The 19,215-nt window shown below is 40.2% G+C and overlaps 1 protein-coding gene across 24 annotated transcripts in view; it reads right to left on the reverse strand.

Moving 5' to 3' along the window:
- The window catches only part of ZMIZ1 (zinc finger MIZ-type containing 1), a 317,066-nt gene that overhangs the window by 181,473 nt on the left and 116,378 nt on the right, over window positions 1–19,215 (reverse strand). For 3 of the 24 annotated variants that reach the window (XM_085554192.1, XM_085554183.1, XM_085554180.1), the window contains one exon: window positions 12,121–12,240. The exons of the other annotated variants lie outside the window; for them this stretch is intronic. The gene's annotated coding sequence lies outside the window, so the exon portion shown is untranslated. The remainder of the gene's footprint in view (window positions 1–12,120; window positions 12,241–19,215) is intronic. 24 annotated transcript variants of the gene reach the window in all.

Raw genomic sequence — 19,215 nt, forward strand, 5'->3', positions numbered from 1 at the left:
GCTATCACGCTGTACAGTGACAACAATGAAAAGATGGTGGTAAATACCCAAAAGGTTATTTACAGGAAAAACTCACCTGTATGGAAGCCTTTGGTCTGCTGGGAAACACTGAGGCACTCTCCACCAAGGAGCAATCTCCAAGAGATGCTGCCTTAGTGGTGGTCAGCCCTTAAATGAGGTCTAGAGGAGCTGGAGTCAAGCTTCACCCCTTCCTGGAGCACAGCTAAATTACTCTCACCTGTGCTCCCACAGCTGACCCAACACTTGCCTCAGCTGATTAATCAGAAGTTCGGGCTGTGATTACCAATTTCCCATACACATGCAAGTCATTTTCCTTGCTATCATATCATTCACCAAATATGCTGGAAAAAGACATATAGGCATTGGAAAGATAAAGATGAAAAAAGGAACATAAGAGGAAAAAAAAAAATTATTACACCTATGCCATACTCAGACTTTGACATTGAATAGTGGTGCATCAGAATCAATAGAATTTTTTCCTGTATGTATTACTATTGCCACAGTACAAAGTATAGTCATTACTTCCATACGCTAATACCTGCAATTATTCTCAAAACAAAAAGATATTTACATGATATTTTGGAAGGCAAAAGATCCTTTTAGCCTCTTCCAATTAATAAGATTGACCAAGTGCTGGTGACTTATTTGTTCACCTACATAGTAAACTGCCCTCTGATTAAAAGAAATAAGTTATATTGGCATTTAATTTTAGGTTTCAGTGGTCTGCTTATGGAATATTTCAATTTGTACCTATTTTTCTTAGCACACATGATTAGTGTGTGCTCTCTTGTACTCTCTGTTCGTCCATTCCATCCAACCTCTAGCCTCAACTTACATTACAAATATAATTAAATATTCACATTATAATTTAGTGTCTGTGTGAATTTTCATGAAACAAGCATAATACAACTGGATAAACTGAATTTCTTGCCTTCTCCTAAGAAGTGCATGAACTTGGGTATGACTGATATGAAAGGATGGCATGTGGAATGCAGTCTAAAGCTCTCACTAGAGAAATGACATTCTAAAATAAAATATTTAGTAATATATTAGAAAAAAAATAATACTGCATTTCTTAGGAAGTGAAGTTATTTAATGGGGATTTTGCATTTTTCTGCAACATTATATAAGTTCTTAAAGAAATTCATATGTACTGAATTAATTTCTCGAAGTGAGTGGGACTTAAATAACGACCTCCTAAGGAAGTAATAGCAAAGAATATTACTATTGACAGATGCAGTCAAGCCTAAGCTCAGACACTGTACTGGAGCCTCCACATGCTGGAATAAATTTCCAAAGAGGGAGAGGACAGGACAGTGGAAGAGAGCTCTGCTTAGGCGAGAACAGCTACTTGCAAGAGTAGTCGTATGGACATCAGCAAGCTAACAGCTCAGCATGCAACTCAACAGACATTTCTATTGAATTTTGATTCTTAGAAAATCTACAAATCCCACACCATCTGACTGTGGCAAACCATTCCTGCTTCTTCACTCACATTTTTCACTTGTACTCCACAGCAAAAACCTTCCATTTGAGCACCCAAAGACTCCCAGCAGTTGTGACTCCCAGCCCAGAAGTAATCTGTTTAACATTCAGCTGCTTGGCCAACAACTGCACAAGAAGACAGCTGCCTTAAAAAACGAAGAAAAAAAAAAATCACTAATTTGATTCACTATTGTTTTTCTGAGGTCAGTTCTAATTATTTTCCAGCATGGCAACTTTAAGGAAACTAATGCATTCTGAACAGCCTGCTGCAAATTAAAGTAGAGAATCCAATTGCCAGGAAGACATGGCATTCCAACTAACAGCTTCAAGTTCTCCCTGAGCCATCCCACCTCTATTTGAATGAGACCTAGGAAGTTTGGTATCTCTACACTTGTCCTTCAGCAAGGCACTTTGCTAGCTGTAGAAATAGAAAATGAGTATATTTATATCTCTTTAGAAGATTACTGCACTTAGATTTTACTTTAATTAGCTTTCAATGCAATAATATTTTAGTGGGTGGAAAAAGTTTGGGTAGTGGAAGAAGCAGAATGATAGAGACTCTTCATTGCCAGTCATCTAGTTTCCTTCAAATAAATACTTAAGAACCTGTAAGCTTAATTAACTAAACTTTGAGATCTTTTTTTTTTTCCCTGCTGCTATTACTGTTTGTCCATCAGAAATCATGAAACTAAACAAAAAAGCAGTAAGCTTCTTTAATATTGCAAGTTTTCACATTACCCTTAAATAAGTAGTTATGGAATTTCTCTGAGTATTTCTGGAGGTTAGATTACATTTTGACATAGTTCTTTATTAATATTTATAAATTCACAGAGTCGTTTGGGTTTGAAAGAACCTTAGAGATCATGTAGTTCCAATCACCTTGCCATAGGTAAGGACACCTTCCACTAGGCCCCGCTGCTCAGAGCCCCATCCAGCCTGGCCTTAAACTCTTCCAGAGATGGGGCATCCACAACTCCCCCAGGCAACCTCCTCCAGTGCCTCACCACCCCCCAAAGGAAATAGTTTCTTCCAAATATCCCTTCTAAATACACTCTTTTTTACCAAGCAATGGACTGTGACTTTATGGCCCCACCATATGTACTGGGGCACATCAGAGCCTGGCCAAGCCAAGCTGGTACCTAGTCTCTGGTCAAGCTTGTTTGTGAGGCTTGGAGACCTAACAAGGTTTTCTTGGGTTCTACTGTGGGGCTCTGGGAGCTGTTCTCAGAGCCTATTCCCCAGCCTCACCAGGTTCAAGGCAGCAGAGAGAAGTGGTTACAGGGACATGCTCCAAGGTACAATGTGCCTGTCCTGAGGCAGCCACTGAATGTGGTCCCTCCCTCATGTATCATGCAGCCTGCACCACAGCAGTGCACAGCAAGATAGCAGATCTTCATCTCCAGCTCCCCCAGCCCGCTGCATGTGAAGGACATGGCCAAGGAGGAGGCATTGTGTTCCACTGTCACAACAGGAATCCCAGCACCTGCTTGGTTTCCTGCGAACACACATTCTGCCTATGCTGCATCTTCCCGTAGACTAGAAGGAAACTCACCTGCTGCCTACTCTGCAGGAGGCTTATGAGCATCATCCAGTTCTTAGTGTGGGCAGATGGTTCTCTGTTTTATGTCATCATGCTGCCCTTGGAGCATGAAGCAGAGAGCCAGCAGACAGCCTCCCTGCAGGGCAGTGACACTTCACATCCTGGTCCATCAAGCAGCCCTGTGGGTCCCAGTGAGGAGGAGCTCCCTGGCACTGTCTACACAGCTACTGGGGATGTTGATGCCTGTCCCCAGAAAGATGGAGGACCCCTTCAAGGTGCCAGAGCAGGCAGGCAGGAGTGAGAGATTCTGCATAGGGCTGCAGCAGCAGACATGCCACTCCTGACTGGGGCAGGTACTACTTTTTTCATTCATTTCTCATTCTCAAAGCAGAGGTGGAGATAAACTGCATACCTGTTAGAACAACGTGATTTGAAACTTTACACCAAAATGAAGCTCCTATTGTACCATCTGGTTAATAAGCTGTCAGTTCATTTATTAAGAACTATCAAGATCTGATGGAATTTGGGGAAGAGGCTGACAGCCCATCATATTTCTAATTCTAAGGTAGGTCCTGTCTTTCAGTAAAGTTTGCATAAAACAGTTCTACATGCCAGGTTTGCAAGTGAGCTGTACAAAGAACAAAGGCACCTGGGAGGAAGCTTGTAAGGATCTGAAGCTTTGTGGAGTATCTAGAGAAATGTATCTCTCACCAGACACTGAAGCAGTCATCTCCCCTGCTATCCTTCACAGCACATTTGTTCCCAGCACTCCTCCATCCTGAACAAGAAGGTTTTCAAGAAGGCTTATGGAGGGCAATTGGAGGCAGAGAGAAAGGGTAGGAGTTATTAATCTCCAAGGCTAAAATGAGGAAACTGATCTTAATGGAGAGCATCTGCAACTGTTCTTGGGCTGGGGAGGGAGCTTGGACAAGCTGAGGAACAAAACAACTCTCAGCTAGATTTTAAGATAAAATTGCAGGGACAGAGGGAAAGAAAATGAATGTTCTTAGGAGTTGTGATTGTCAAATGTATAAAGCGCCCTTTAGAAAAAGGAGCTCTAAATCTTCAGGAGCTGAAAGTGACAAAAAGGTATCTTTCAGTGCCATTACTGGATTTTCACTACATCCTCACATGAGTCTTCATTTAAATAATACTTAAGTCAGTGGCAGTTTGTAATGGTTAAGCGGCACCCCTGGGGTGCTGCCCAGTGTGATTACTGTCACAAATTATAGCTTTTCCAACTTCAATAACACTTAATTTTTAATTTTTAAAGAGAGCGCAACAAACATTGTGATTGAAAATTTCTGTTAAGAAATACCTTCTGTTAGAAAAGGTGTGCAGCACCAGCCTGCAGAACCCGCACTATCGCAAACATCTCTTCTGCTTGGACAAAATAGCATAATTTCTAACAAAAAAGTCAGTTCTCAAAATGCTTTAAAATATTACAATGCAGATTTCATGGTAAGTTTTCCTTGCTCAAAACCCAATACATCCATCTGTTTTTTTCAGGCGCCATTAACTGCCACGAGGACTCTTTCAAACCCCAGAACTCCTGAGGGCTGAGGCTGGCTTCCAGAAGCAGCCATGCTTACCTGCATCTCTTTGGTCTAGAAATGGTTACAAATATTTCAAGGATAGCTTTTTCTGTGTTAATTCTCTTTCTTCCAAAGAAACCTAGCAGTTGAGAGGCATGTGAAAAAGTGTTGCTTTTTACAGTAGGAAACACAGTTGTAACCCAGGACAAGCATTATGAATGTTCTTTGCAGAACTCTTCCCATTACAACCCAATCAGGAGCCTCTAAACCTTTTCCTTCCATGATCTCAAAATTTTGTTGCACTTGCACCTCTTACAGCAGAGATCAGAATCTATCCACAGCCATTCTCCATGTTATCTCATTTATACTAAGAGATATCTTTTATTTCATATTTTCCTCTGAGGAGTTATTGGAGCCAATAGCTGATCTGTGCCCTTCACCTCCTGATAACCCTGCCACAATAGCACTGCCCTGCATGCAACTGGGCCGTGCTGCTCATTGATTTCAGCAAGAAGCTGGTTTTACACAAGGATATATCACCATCCCAATACTGAAAAAGATTTATAAAATGAAACTTTGATAAAAATCAGCTCTTGAGAGCAGTTACAGGATAAAGTCAAAGGTTTCAAAAACTCTAAGTGATGCAACAAAGAGGTTTAAAATCATGTTTGATATAATGTCTACCCAGGCAAAAAGATTTCACTGTATCACCATCTCAGCAGACATACGTTCCTACACCAGGACTCGACTGTAGATCCCTCTTACTTGAGAAATTAGGAGATAAGCTAAATTTATCTGACCACACAACAAAGCAGCAAATTCCTCAAGAACTTTATTTCATGAAGAGAGAAATTCCATCAAAAATAGGTTGTTTGGGAGAAGAAAAAAAAAAAAAAAAAAGTAGGGGCTTTTGTTTACAAATGACTTGCAATATTTTTTTCCTAAACTGTATACATCTACTTCACTGAAATAATAATTTCTGGCCCTTGCTGAAGCATGCTCCTACACCGCATGGCCATCCTCAGCTCAAGGCATCACGCATACGGTATCACAGGTAGGCAGCACTATAAAGACTACTATGGCAGTAGCAGTGCTTTTCGGTTTATGTTAGTATACCAGATTGTTGTTCAGAGCAGGCCAGCAGCTGCTGGGGGGGGGCAAATGCTACTCAGACTGCCATGTTACCACAGTGCTGTAATCCAACAACCAATTTTACAAGAATATAAACCAAAAATAAGATGCCTATTACCATCCAGAAAGACAAGATATGACAGCGAGTGTCCTTATTGCCTCTCTCACTAGGTGGGAGTTGCATGGTGCCTCCCTGATGTCCCAGAGGGCTGAGCAGCTCTGTGCCCATGTCCTGCTCCCAGCCATCACCCTGAATCCTGACAGCCTTCTGGCCCTGTGTTGTGCCTACGCTTTCGGAGAACTGCTGTACCAACAGCCAATTCAGCAGCTCTCAGAAAGCAAAAAATCAGAAGTTTATTAGTAAGCCAATTAGCACTTTGCTAGCACCACCTTCGTATTTAATTATATTTAGGCTGTAATTATCAGGAAAGGTCTTGTCAATACTCTCACTGATATTAGCAAAGTCATGCCCGAGGAGCAAATAGGGACAGCATACGAATATTATTCAAAGCAATGTGAACCACACGACCACCATGCTGTATTCATGTCATGTCTCTGCTATCTTAATTTTCTTACTTTTTTAATTGCTGCATCATGTGACATCTTTTAAAAGAAGCTTCAACAAATTAAACAGCGTGATAGAAATATTGGTAGGGAGACTCCTGGCTCTACAAAGGCACATAGATTAGACTGACATATTTACCCTTTCTGACATTATGAAACCATTAAAAAGTAATCTTTATGTTACTTTGAATTTAAATAATATTCTGAAATTACAGACTTCAGTCCTACAATTAAGTGACTACTTCATGGAAATCTTACTTCTCTCCTTTACCATCAGTACACTACTAGCAAAAATCTTGAAAAATATAATTCCAGTTTCCAAAATACTGTGGAAGTTAAAAAATAAAAGCCATCCTTCCCTCAAACAACTGGAAGGATGCATGTGGGATGAATCCCCTCCCCTGGCTGCTGCTGGATGGCAGCCCCCCCTCCCCCCACCCCGGGGGAGCATATGTGGTCACCACAGCTGAAATGCCCAACTTACACATTGGTATCATGGAAAAAGCATACTTTAATGGAGGAGAACACATTGCAAATAACCATATCTTATTTCTTCTGTTTTGGAAAACGTGTCATCCTTTTCAAAGGCTACACAGTCAGTCTCAACATTTATGCTTAAAAAAGTTTTTTTTTGTTTTTCTTTGGTTTTTTTTTTCCTGCCAGAATTGCAACTAGGAAGGCAACAGAGTAAAGGATGTTTCCGAGCTGGGCATCAGAGCCGGACAGCTGGATTGAAGAAGAAAACACTATCTCCATCAGAGACCAGCATTCCAGGAAAAAACTGCTGCCCTTTTTTCTATTACTTGTTTTACAATAACATCTATAGACCCCTTGCTAGACACAAAAGCAAACCACAACATGCATTCTCCCAGCAGAGATTTATAATCTAATAACAGGATATGGCATAGGTGAAGAGACTTGTCCAAGGTCACATAGTAGATACACGGCACAAATAAGGATGTCAATACTTCCTGACACTATTTCTAGTCCCCTGCCATCTAATTCATGTAGCTTCCCTCCACCTCTGATGACAAACAAGCAAAGGACCTATTTAAGGCGGCAGGAGAGGGGGGGATATCATGTCCACTGTTTGCCTGTGAGCCCTTTTTGCTTGTGAAATAAAAGCTTCCCATTTATTTCTAAAGGAAACAGATGAAGGTACAGACTTTATTTGCTCTTACTACAAGATCAGGACAGTTGATATCCCTAAAATTAATTTCACATCATAAATTAAATTTCACAATAAACATGAATTAAAAATTCTTTTTAATCAAAGATCAGTATTTAAAAATAGCAAAATCTGCAGCAATCTCCCTCTTGTGATATTTCTTGCTGTTAATTCTCAACAGCAATGTTTCAAGCAGATCCTAGGCATTAAGAAACATAAGCCTAACTATCTGCCTTCCCTGCCTGCCTTTGTTTACCATGTAAATTGCCACCCACACACTTTCCCATATAGAGCACAGTGGGGTTCTGTTCACCAGCACAGAGCTTCAGCAAATGCAGCTCCTGTCCCCAGCAGGCATAAAGTTATGCTTGGAGTTCACTCCAAGTCATATAAATTTATCAGGGGGTAACAGGAAAAAGAGGCCTGATAAGAGTCACTGAACTAATCTGACTTGGGCCTAATGGACCCAGGGGTGGGGGTGGCTCAGAACAGAAATTAGCTTATATCAGAGAGCCATTTCAAATCAGTGAACCTGTATTTCACAGGAGTTCCTTAATGACATACATAAACTACATGCTTCTCTATGAATCTAAAACTGTGTTGCACCAAGAAACTGGAAATAACCCGGAAATACTTAGGCTTAAACTACTTGAAACAACAGGAATATTTGACTGAAAAGTAATTGAGGGTTTTTCTTTTAGAATAACGTTCTCTTTCAAAAGCTTTAACAAACACTACAACCTCAAGATTCACCTATGAAGCACTGCCACACCATTCCTCAGACACAGCACTGCATGTCTCTGACCTCCCCCAAGAAGTGCCCACATTCATACCTTCCTGCACGCAGCCCACCTCCACCACCACCACCCGGCTCAGGCTCTCCAGCAGGGAGAGGAGCTGCAGGAGAGCTCCTGTCTGTGTAGGCCAGGGCAGGAAGGTTACATAAACTTTCCCACATCATGGTTTGGCCTTGGTGAAAGTACCGCTAGCCTCCGCAGAAGAACTGCAAGGCCTCAATGTGGCATTAAGCTATTACAATAACATCTAAGGATTTTCAGGTATCACTCCTCTAGTTACGTCAGTAATAACTTTTGCAATTTTGACTTTATATCAGGGGAGTATCCCTTCCAGATTCAATTAGTAGCCTCTACTGTCTGAACGTCTTTACTTTAATCTAATTTTTTTTTTTCCCTCCAGTGAAATGTTTTGCCATTAAGCAAAATGCAGGATTAGGAATAATCACAATTAATGGAGCAAATGTTTGTATAATGTAATCATGCCTGTATCAGCAGGCAAAGTGAGAGACTGAGGAAAGCCTTCTCCACTCTCCTGATTTTACACTGTGCAGCCTCAGATATTACAGGAAAATAATTTAGAGTGAAAGATTATCCTCTGGCCCTTGATCTGCCTTTGTGTTTACTCAGGACAAACAAGTGATGCTATCCCAAGTGACATGTTTAGCAAGTGCAGAACCTTTTTTCTTACCTCTTTGTCTATCCCTCCCTTTAAAGGCAAGATCTTGAACAATATATATTTTTAACAGGTCTGATCATAGAAATCACAGCATTACAGACTAGTTTGGGTTGAAAGGGGCCTTAAGGCCCACCCTGCTCCAACTTCCTGCCATGGGCTGCCTGCCACCCAGCAGATCAGAAGCCCAGGGCATCATCCAGCCCTGGCCTTATGACACAGCACCCATGTGCCAGGCCCTCATCACCCTAAGGACTTTTCTGGCTGTGGAATTAAGGAATCAGTTTTCCATTGCCTAAATATCATATTCTGTCATAGGGACTGCAATGTGCTTTTAGTTCCCTCTTCTGAAATTATTTCCTATTATTCTTTTCCCCTGTACTTCTTTTCTTAAAATGTATTATTCTCATCACCAGAATGGATCAACAGATTATGGTCCTGCTGCACAAAGTTTTATAGAAATGAAATGTAGTAAAGGCTACCTTCTAACTTTGATGTTTAGAGAGTTACACAGCAGATGCATAGTCAGACAGTAGCTGCTGAAAAAGTTCAAAGTAATCCCCCCAAAACCACTCCTTCAATTATTCACGGACTAGCTGTGCCCCTGAAGTGATACTCTGTGTGCACAGTGTCTAAACAGGAAGGTGCGGAGATTGATCAAATCCCCACAGGGGAAGAAATAAGTAAATGTTGGTTGTCATTGAGAATTTAATGCCATTCTCTTAATTAAAAATCATTTCTTACAGAATAGATGGAAAACAGCTTGCATAGTAAGAACCTAGTGAGAATCAGCATCTTGTTTGTAGCGCTGGGATTACTACTACTGCATGGAAATAGCTCTGCCTGGGAGTTTGGTCAGATGTTAAAGATATTAGTTTTAAAAGAAAGGAAAAGTCAAGAAAATGCCAATTTAATAATCTTCAAAAGAATTCACTGCATAACTCAGGAAACACTGGCAGAAGGTAGATGCTTTTATTGCCAGAGGAAGACGAATGAAAACACATATTGGAAAAAGAAAGCTTGCTTTCTTAGCATCTTCTCTGTGAGTCTTGGAGGCTTTTGTAGCCATATGGTCAGAAGAAAGTTAGCAAGATCCAACATGGTTTGCTACCACTGAAGTCTTCAAATGTATTCTAGCAGTCTTCCCTTAGTGTCTAAAGCTCGGATTGTTTTCAGTAGTCAATTTCTGGTACTTTGGAAAAACTAGCCATGTGTAATATTATGAAGCTGAGCTAAAGCAGTGTTTCCAAGTATTCTGCTGTGAATACTTTTGAACACAGTACAGTCTCTCTTGTTTGGTTGTTGGTTTTGTTACTGTTTTTGTTTTTCTGTCTTCCCTGTGTAAGTGTGCAGGCAGCACACTTTAATTTTAGCTGCATAAAGCATCAGCACTTTCCTGGATTTGACCTCTCTTCCCAATTAAATGAGACCATCGAACATTACTTTTATATAAATATTGGAGCATACCCTGTTTATTTTAAAATCAGAAAGAACTTCAGGCAAAACACCCCTCTTCCTTTCTCTTCCCTCCCAGGTGCCTGTATAATGGGTCACCATGTAATAAATCTATTCATAGTGTATTTGCCCTGGAGCTGGAAGGCATGGTGTACACTCGGGGTTGTGTTTTTCACATGCTAGAGAATTTCAGCAGATTTAAGCTAATCAGTGCACACATGTACACAGTGTGCTATTTTGATTTTTTTTTTTTTTTTTCCTTTGGAGTCCCAAGGACAGATCTAGGTTTAGTTCAGATCTGCCAGCATATCTGTGCTATGTAGTTATTGGGAGTATCAAATCTTGGTGAAATGAGAGTTTCCTTATACTTTTACTTCAGATTTTTTGACATTAACATCACACTGGAACTACAAAAATGAGGATGGGAGGTTTGGGGATCAGAAAAAGACCACACTATGTCCTTACTGATAGATTTAGCTTATTCCACAATGGTAAGGTTCAGACCCCCTTGCACCTAAATTCAGGCAAATTTGCATTTGAAGCTTATGTTTGGTCCTGATGTATATTAATTAGAAGCAAAATGTACAACTCGCATGCTACTACACTCACAGATGTTCAGCAGAATAGTTAAAAATGTGGACTCGGTCAAAACAGGACAAGTGATTGCTCAGCATTTGGGTTCATTGTGTCCTGCATGCCGAAGGACAGCAGACCACCACCAGCCCCATCCCTACAGTCCCTTTGGGCAGCCTCCAGCCAGCACTACAGCACAGCAGCTGGCTACTCCAAGGTTCTAGCTCTGGAATAAACCAGCTGAGAAAAGTGGACAGTCAGCTGCTACCACCTCTGCCAACAGCAAGAAGCCTGGTCAAGATTGTCCCACATTCCCCATAACAACATGGTGTGTTCCTGTGCCAACTTCCATGCTCTGCAGTTACCCTACAGCTTCCATGACAAAGGATCTCAGAGCATTTAGAGAAAAACAAAACAGTCAACAGGGTCTCCAGGGACATTAGCGGCAAAACTGACTTGTGGTAAAATTAGTTCACTCAGGTTTACGTGCTGCAGTCTTTCTTCAGCCAACATGTGCCACAACCACATGGATTATTTTTATAGATGAACAGTGTTTTATAGTTCAGCTCTTCTGAGCTACGCAAACTACTCCGTGCGTATTTAGTTCTGTAACAAATTCAGGCCATGTTTTGGCTAGTTGTTCTCAAATGGTTCCACAAAAAGATTGGTCATTCATAAGCACACACTAAAGAGGTTACAAACCTATTTACAATGGTAGTGTGGGGACTGTTTACCCTTTCTGTGTGCTGTTTCCTTACTCTCAGTGCATGACTGGGCACAGAACAAGCAGTCTTGTCGATGCTCTAACCTCATGGCCAGGAGACAAAAGACAGTAACTACGCTCCCTGCTCTCCTTTCATCCTTTCTCCTCTTTCTGATCCCTTGAAAGAAAGCCTCAAAACAACAGCAACAAAAATATTTCAATACAGATTTCAGGAAAACTACTTATGCTCCAGTCTGTGGAACTCCCTCATTCACTGACACTTGGAACAAAGAAACCCTTCTTATCTGCATACTTCAGAAGGTAAGAGGACCATAAGCATAATTTACACTCCAATGTAGCTGAATATTTTGTGTTATTCAACAGATTTTTTTTTGGTAGCATATTCTCAAGCATACACACACAGCACTGTATCATCAATTACTCCATCAGTTTGAAAGTCTGTCAGAATTCTTACCTTTTATTTTCAGCCACTTCCAGTACTTTTGGTCTGAGTCTGAACCAAGAAGCAGGAACATGGATTTGTATTAATCAATCAATGATGGCAGTGCTGGTGTGTTCTAGTTTTTCATTCTGACTGCAAAGCAAAATTAAAAGCTATATTTTGCAAATTTGTGCATTATACATTGTAGCAGCAGCTGGTGGACTGCTGCTGAGACAGACAGCCTTTTCCCTCCCAGTCCCCTGTGACCGTGATGGAAGAATTACAGGACAGCACGAGCAGCTGCTGCTGCTGCCCCAGAAGCAGCAAGCCAAGGGCTCTGGAAAATAATTGGGAAGGTGGGGGAAGGGGAGAAGAGGGACAAAGAAGTTGGGGAGGGAACGGCATTGCCAAGGCTAAGCAAACAACATATTGCACCTTGCCTTCAAAGGAACAGCAGCTGAGCTGGTGTGGGCTAACTTCAGTAGACACAAGACTCCTATACCAGTATGAGGCTTTGAAACAGCAACCTTTTTTAAATTTTTTTATTTTTTATAAGGGCCCAGATATTAAACAGAAAGTGAGCAAAGGCAATGTTCTTTCCTGTCAGATGACTGCAGCATTTTGCTCTTCAGTTCTCTAAGAATAAAGCAAAACAGAGACAAACTCCCTTCCTCATAGCTTTTGCAGAGCTGTATGATATTCTGTGGAGCAGTGCAAGGCATCACAGACACATCCTGCATGGCAGATCGTGCCCTGCCTGCATCCTGTAAAACCAGAATAACCAAATCCCTTCTCACACACATGCAGTCAAGAAGGTAAATAATTGATGACTCCAAGACATCCATGTGCAAACACTAAAGATCACTTATTATGTAGGTGGGAAAGTGGAACAAGCTGGAATTACAGCAGTCTGTGAAAAAGCCACTCAGTGAAAATTCAGCTCATTTATGTATTTGGCTGTTTAGGCAATGACTCAGCCCAGGCAAGGATTGCCCATTTTTGCTACTCACTGCACTAAAGGTCACCACAGAAGGTCTGTAAAGCACAAATGGTCTGCCCAACCAAACGCCACCCATCTAACTCTCAGAGCCTGAACTTCCATGCTTCCTGCTGGGTCCCTGGGCTCAGCAGCTTTGTCCTGGGCTCACCCCACTCAATGGGATACTCCTGGCCCACACAAACACCACTATGGTTCCTCTCCTAACACAGAAGAGTGCCCTTTGGGACAGTAGCTTTTAATTTAATAGATGTAACCTGGGAACACTTATTTGAAAGAGGTTACAATCTATCACACACCCGTATGTTTTGTTGTTTCTATCTTGGTTCTCCTCCTATCAAGCAACTTTAATGCAAAACAGCAGTTTGTCCAGCAGACACTACTTCATTCATACAGTTCTGAGAGCAAACAAAACTTCCAGATTAACCACAAGATAGATCCACGTGAGAAAACGTTCAGCTATTCCAAATAAATAACTTAATAAATATATAAGCAAACAAAACAACCTATATAGATGTTGCCTTCTATGCCCTGCACACAAAGACTTAATAAAAAGACATGCATTCATAATTTTCCTCCAATATGGGAGAATATGCCTGAGTTTAAATATGTATCTTATCTTTTAACTGCAGGACCTGCTTTTATCCAGTATGTTTGGTCATTAAAAAAAGAAAAAAAAAAGAAGAAGAAAGAAATAAAAAGAAAACACCAAATCCTCTTTGCATTAATCTCAAACAAAAACCAAGGAATGTGTAAGGTCACAAGAAAGTACTGCTGGCTGAAACTGTTTTCATTGGTTTTGTTGTGTGTCAGAATCCCTTTCAAGATAAGACCAGAAGTCTGTATACAAAACCAGCACCTCTATAAGCAGACATAGGCGTCTGTCAGTGTTTAGATTTCACATTCATTTTGGGAAGCTGTGCCAGTGATTGCTATCTGGAAAAACAGCTTTGGATATATCATCAATTTCCTGAAGAACGTATCAGCTTATTGAGTGGGGGTTTTCAGACTCTTGTATCTCATTTGATAGCATTACACCTCACAATTTTTTTGAAAAACTACAGCTAAAATATTGAGATGCCTGTAGAAGACACTTCCTCATCAATCTGTTAGTATCTCTTGCTAGATTATCAGAGGCTCAGGGTGCTATAAAGTTTTGTTTTTGATTTGATTTGATTTTTTTAATTGAAGAAATCCTTCCTTCTTAGCATATTAGATCTCATCTATTTCTAAAATCCAGATACTATCTAATCAAAACATTTGTATATATATCTGAGATCAGGCCCACTGCCATTTTTGTTTTGACATTTATAGGAGAGGACTCCCAAAACCAGTAAGGCATTCTACAGCTACAAATGCACATCTTACCACCCAGGCCCCCATAGCCCCCATCCCCCTCCCTCCCCCTTGTTTTTGGCTGGCTGTTCTACCTGCGGGAATACATTCTCTTACAGCAAAAGTATTGGTCTCACAGTGCTTGTTATGCAATTTCCTTCAGATTTCATTCTGTGGTAATTTTTGAAATTACCAGGAATAAGATCACTAAATCCTACGTATGTATATACAACATAGAAATCATTGGTGGGTCGTAGTGTGTGAGGACCCACCTCACTGAAAACATGGACAGAGTTAGAGAATCACAGCAAGGCTGAGTGTGACAGGGCCCTCTAGGTCCACCTGACCCAGCTCCACAGACACCCAAGCATGGTGCCAGGCCCACATTCAGGTGCTTTTTGGAGATCTGCAAGAAAGAGACTCAAGAGACTCTACGAGCAACTGTGCCAGTGCTCAGCCACCTTCATATGAAAAGTATTTTCTCATGTTTAGATCTTGTATTTCAGTTTGTATTTACTACCTCTTGTCCTGTCAATAGGCACCACTGAAAAGAGCTGGGCCCAATTTTCTTTGCACTCTCCCTTCAAGTATTGCTGTTGGTCATGTTCCTCTAAGGCATCTCTTCCAAAGAATAAGAAGTTGCAACCCACTCACCCTTTCCTCATGGGAGAGGTGGTCCAGACCCTTTGATATCTTCTTGTCTCTCTTGCACTGGGGACCTTGCACTGCAGGTATGACCTCACCAGGAGAGCAGAAGGGAAGAATCATCTCCCTCAGCCTGTCAGCAACACTGCTAATGCAGCCCAAGATATCAGTAGGTATTTGTAGAAGCAATAAACAGTAACTGGGGCAAGGACACACTGCTGGCGCGTGTTCAAGTTGGTGTCAACTTGGAACTCCTGGTCCTTCCAAGCTGCTTTGCAGTTAGGTGGCCCCAGTTCAGGCTGAGGCTGTTCCTCAGCAGGTGCAGAACTTTACTTTTCCCTTTACTAAATTTCCCCAGTTTTTTCAGGCCCCTCTGAATGACACCAAAGCCCTTTGATATATCAACTACTCCTCTCAGTTCTGTACCCTCAGCAAACTTGCCCCATCATCCTGATCATCAAGGATGATGTACATGAGTACAAGAGCCAGTGCTGACCCCTGGGGTATGCTGTTAGTTACAGCTTCCAACTAGAGTTGCTACTTCACTAGCACTCTCTCTGGCAAGCAAGGTTGAAGGAGCCAAAAGTAATAGCACAGAAACCAAATTACCCATTTACTCCCACCAGTGTTTCTAAAAAACAACAAGACACAGCTGGAAACAGATGTCTTCTAGCTGCTCATGCTCTTTGAAAAAATCCTTTCATAACATATAGTCCCAAGAGCTGTCACACTGACATTTACCTCAAGGATATGCATTTCTTGCAATTTACCCAAGCTTTTACATAGTCTTTATTCCTGAGAAATGGAAACTGGTAAAGTTCAGAAGAATGTTGTAAAAATCATATATTGAAAAAAAAAAAAAAAAGTTTTCTCAGAACAACTTTATCACTTACCAAAACTTGTTTTAACTTCAGTTTTCTATATGTTTGGGCTAGGTATCACTTCCATCCATGCACAACAAAAACATTTACCCATGAGTTCAAGGTGATACGGTGGCAATACAGACAATGTTGTATATTCAGCATTCATGCCAATTTATAGCTTTGTTTGAGAGAACACAGTTTATATTACACAAGTTTCAGGGTTAAATTACACAAGAGTCTTCACTCTCCTCCTAGAAATCTTAAACAGTTAAGGAAGAGTGTTATTTTTTTCCCCCCATAATTCATTAGGAAGCGTTTATAGAACATCTTGACTTATTGCCACAAGACAACCAAGGCATATGGCCTCAAAAGACCCAGTGTAACATACATGGAAGCAGAGGATCAATAAAGGACAGTAAATAGGGTATAATGATAACCTGCACCTGGAGCAGCCTATTTCAAATATTGATTTAATGTGGCTCTATACTGAAAATACAAGCTAGGCAGGTCTCTTCCTAGGCAGCAGCCCTCTTGATGACATCTCAGACACTTACACATTATCTGGAGTTACTTGTCTCAGTGATTGAACCATAGCCCTCTCCTCCTTCCTTTTTGACTCAAAGCCACTTTTGAACTTGACCTTCTTTCAGTATTTCCAACAAGAATAAAGCCTTTGATCCTTCTAGGGGTTTGGCACCATCTTAAAGAGGCGGCCATTGTCTGCTGCTCTTTGCATAGGAGCATTTTTTGCTTTCCCTCCATTATCTCCTTGCCGTTTATTTTTACTTATCCACAATTCTCTTGCTTCATTTATTTAATCAAATGCCACACCTGAATGTTTCTTCCCATCTCGGTAGGTGGCCACTGCTCCACAGCACAGAAACTTAAGAGAAACATTTCATGAAAATGACTTCAGCAGATGTTAGTAGTAGTCAGTTAGCTCTGTGTAAGTGATTTTACTCCTACTAAATATAAACACATACGGAGGTATTTAAAATATTCTATCATCCACTCACTTTAAAGATTGAAAACTTTAAAATTTAAGAGCACTAACATTTTGAAGATTGTGTGGCCTCATCACACACATTTTCCTAAGACTTTTGAAATCAGAGAGCGTGTCTGTACTTTGCCTTCCACAAATATATGCACTTACACTTCAGCAATTATTTCACATTTCATGCAAAAGGCATTAGAAACATGACACCTGGGCTCGCACATTTAGCTTGAAGCTTTAACATGATAATGTGGTGTGCTCGTGTGTGGCAAAAAAAAAAAAAATTTAAAAAAAATCAATTGCAAACTTGATTGTGCATGTATTCATATGCAAAGAAATGAATTTACCAGCTACAGAAGGCAAAGGCAATCCTCCAAATGCTCTATGTTGTATATTATTGACAATAATGATTATTGTATATTATATCAAAACTGATTCCAATCCACTAACCTGTTTTCCGAAATCCAACTACCTTTATGAAACAAAATGGGCAAGTTTGTTCAATTCCCTGGTTTTGTGTATAATGTCATCTGGTTAGGAACCAGCATGGATAGTGGTTACACAAGCTCTTTAATAAAGGGTAATTTGAGACTAACACCAACAGCCATGCAAGATGCTGTTAAGTCAGGGACTAAGCATTGAAATGAAATACCACAGCCAACCCTATTTCTAAAATACTCTAGTTCATTCTCAATGAAGAAGAATCATTCTATGAAAAAGCAGAAAGTGAACTTGAAATCAGTTCAATTTGAGATAAACACTACTAATACTTAAAGCAATTTGACAATAGCTATTTTAAGAAAAGAAAGTTTTATTTATGCCAGAGATATTATTGAGGCTCCCTACTAAGGAACACTATCATTTACTGGATGGCTACTTTATTATGTAATTACTCAAAACATATTATATACATACCATCTTAGAAGATATGTGGATTATGCAAAGAATTATGTTGTCTTCAAAGCTCCCAGACCAGTCATTTTAAGAAGACACTGGCAGAGAACGGTTTGAAAGCTACTGGCTGAAAACTATAGTTGGCAACGGTTCAAAACAAAAACTCACAGTGGATGCAATGACATGGGAAGAATCATAGAATGGCTTAGGTTGGAGGGGTCCTTAAAGATCATCTAGTTCCAAACAAACAGAAAACAGGATTTTGCTATATACTACTAAATCAGTGAGATTATTTTGGTTGAGAAAGGCATTTGCTAAATTACCTAAACATAAGTGCAAAGAAAAAGGAGTTGCAGCACTAGGAAAAATATTGACAAGGCCATTCAAATGACACAGTAACATGAAACACCAGATCACTGTTCAAAGGGCCTACAGCAAATACCTGGTTTAAAGCATGCATTTGGTGGAACGGCTAAGATCTCTCCCAGTCTGAACTTCAGTGTATTGCTCACTGCCGCACCATGATAACATGCACATGTCTCTTACGTACAAAAAAAAAGAGACCCAGAAGATTTCTGGTGTTAACTTCATTTAACGATACAGATGCAATAAAACTTACTCCACAAAACGCAAGCCTCGTGTTCATATATATTTCCTCAATAGCAACAGTATAACTTTTTCTGCCAAATTATAAGGTAAAATGTGATTTAAAACTATTTTTATCTACATGATTCTAAAGAGCTAGTACACAAATGTATGTTTCTTGTACTTGCATATATAATCAATATTTTACATTTTCTATTTTTACTTTAATACAACAGCTCATAAGAGTAATTAGCAACTTCACAGATTTGCAGAAACCCAATCCCCAGAGAGTTCTCTGTTTATGGCCATTTTTCCAAACTGAAATCCAACTGCCTTTAATTTGCTACCAGAAATAGTGGGATGGAACTGACTTCTTGCTGTACATCTCAAATGAAAAACTAATGGCAACCAAAGCAATAACAGAGCTGAGAGATTGCTGTCCACAATTTTTTACCTGAAACATTATTCTTTTATAAGTAGATTGTTTAAAATTCCCCAAATAATAAACAAAAGTTTATTGTTTAATTCTGAAAAAAAAAAATTAAAAAAAATAGAAGAATAAAGACTACTTAGCCTACACCTCTGCTACTCTTGTTGATGTAACTTAAAATACAGTATGAATAATAATTTAAGCATTGTTATAAACCTGAATGCCGTGGGAACCACAGACATGCCATGCTGGGTTAAATCTAGTGATCCACCTAGCTTGGGATTCTGCCTCCCGGGATGACAGACAAGGTGTGTTTGTGAGCCCAGCCACTATCTGTGCTTTGTTTCCCATCTACTCCCCAGCATTCACAGATGAGAACATATGC

This window comes from Coturnix japonica, chromosome 8 (assembly GCF_054131305.1).
Source record: "Coturnix japonica strain WE chromosome 8, WE-NBRP24, whole genome shotgun sequence".
NCBI lineage: Eukaryota > Metazoa > Chordata > Aves > Galliformes > Phasianidae > Coturnix > Coturnix japonica.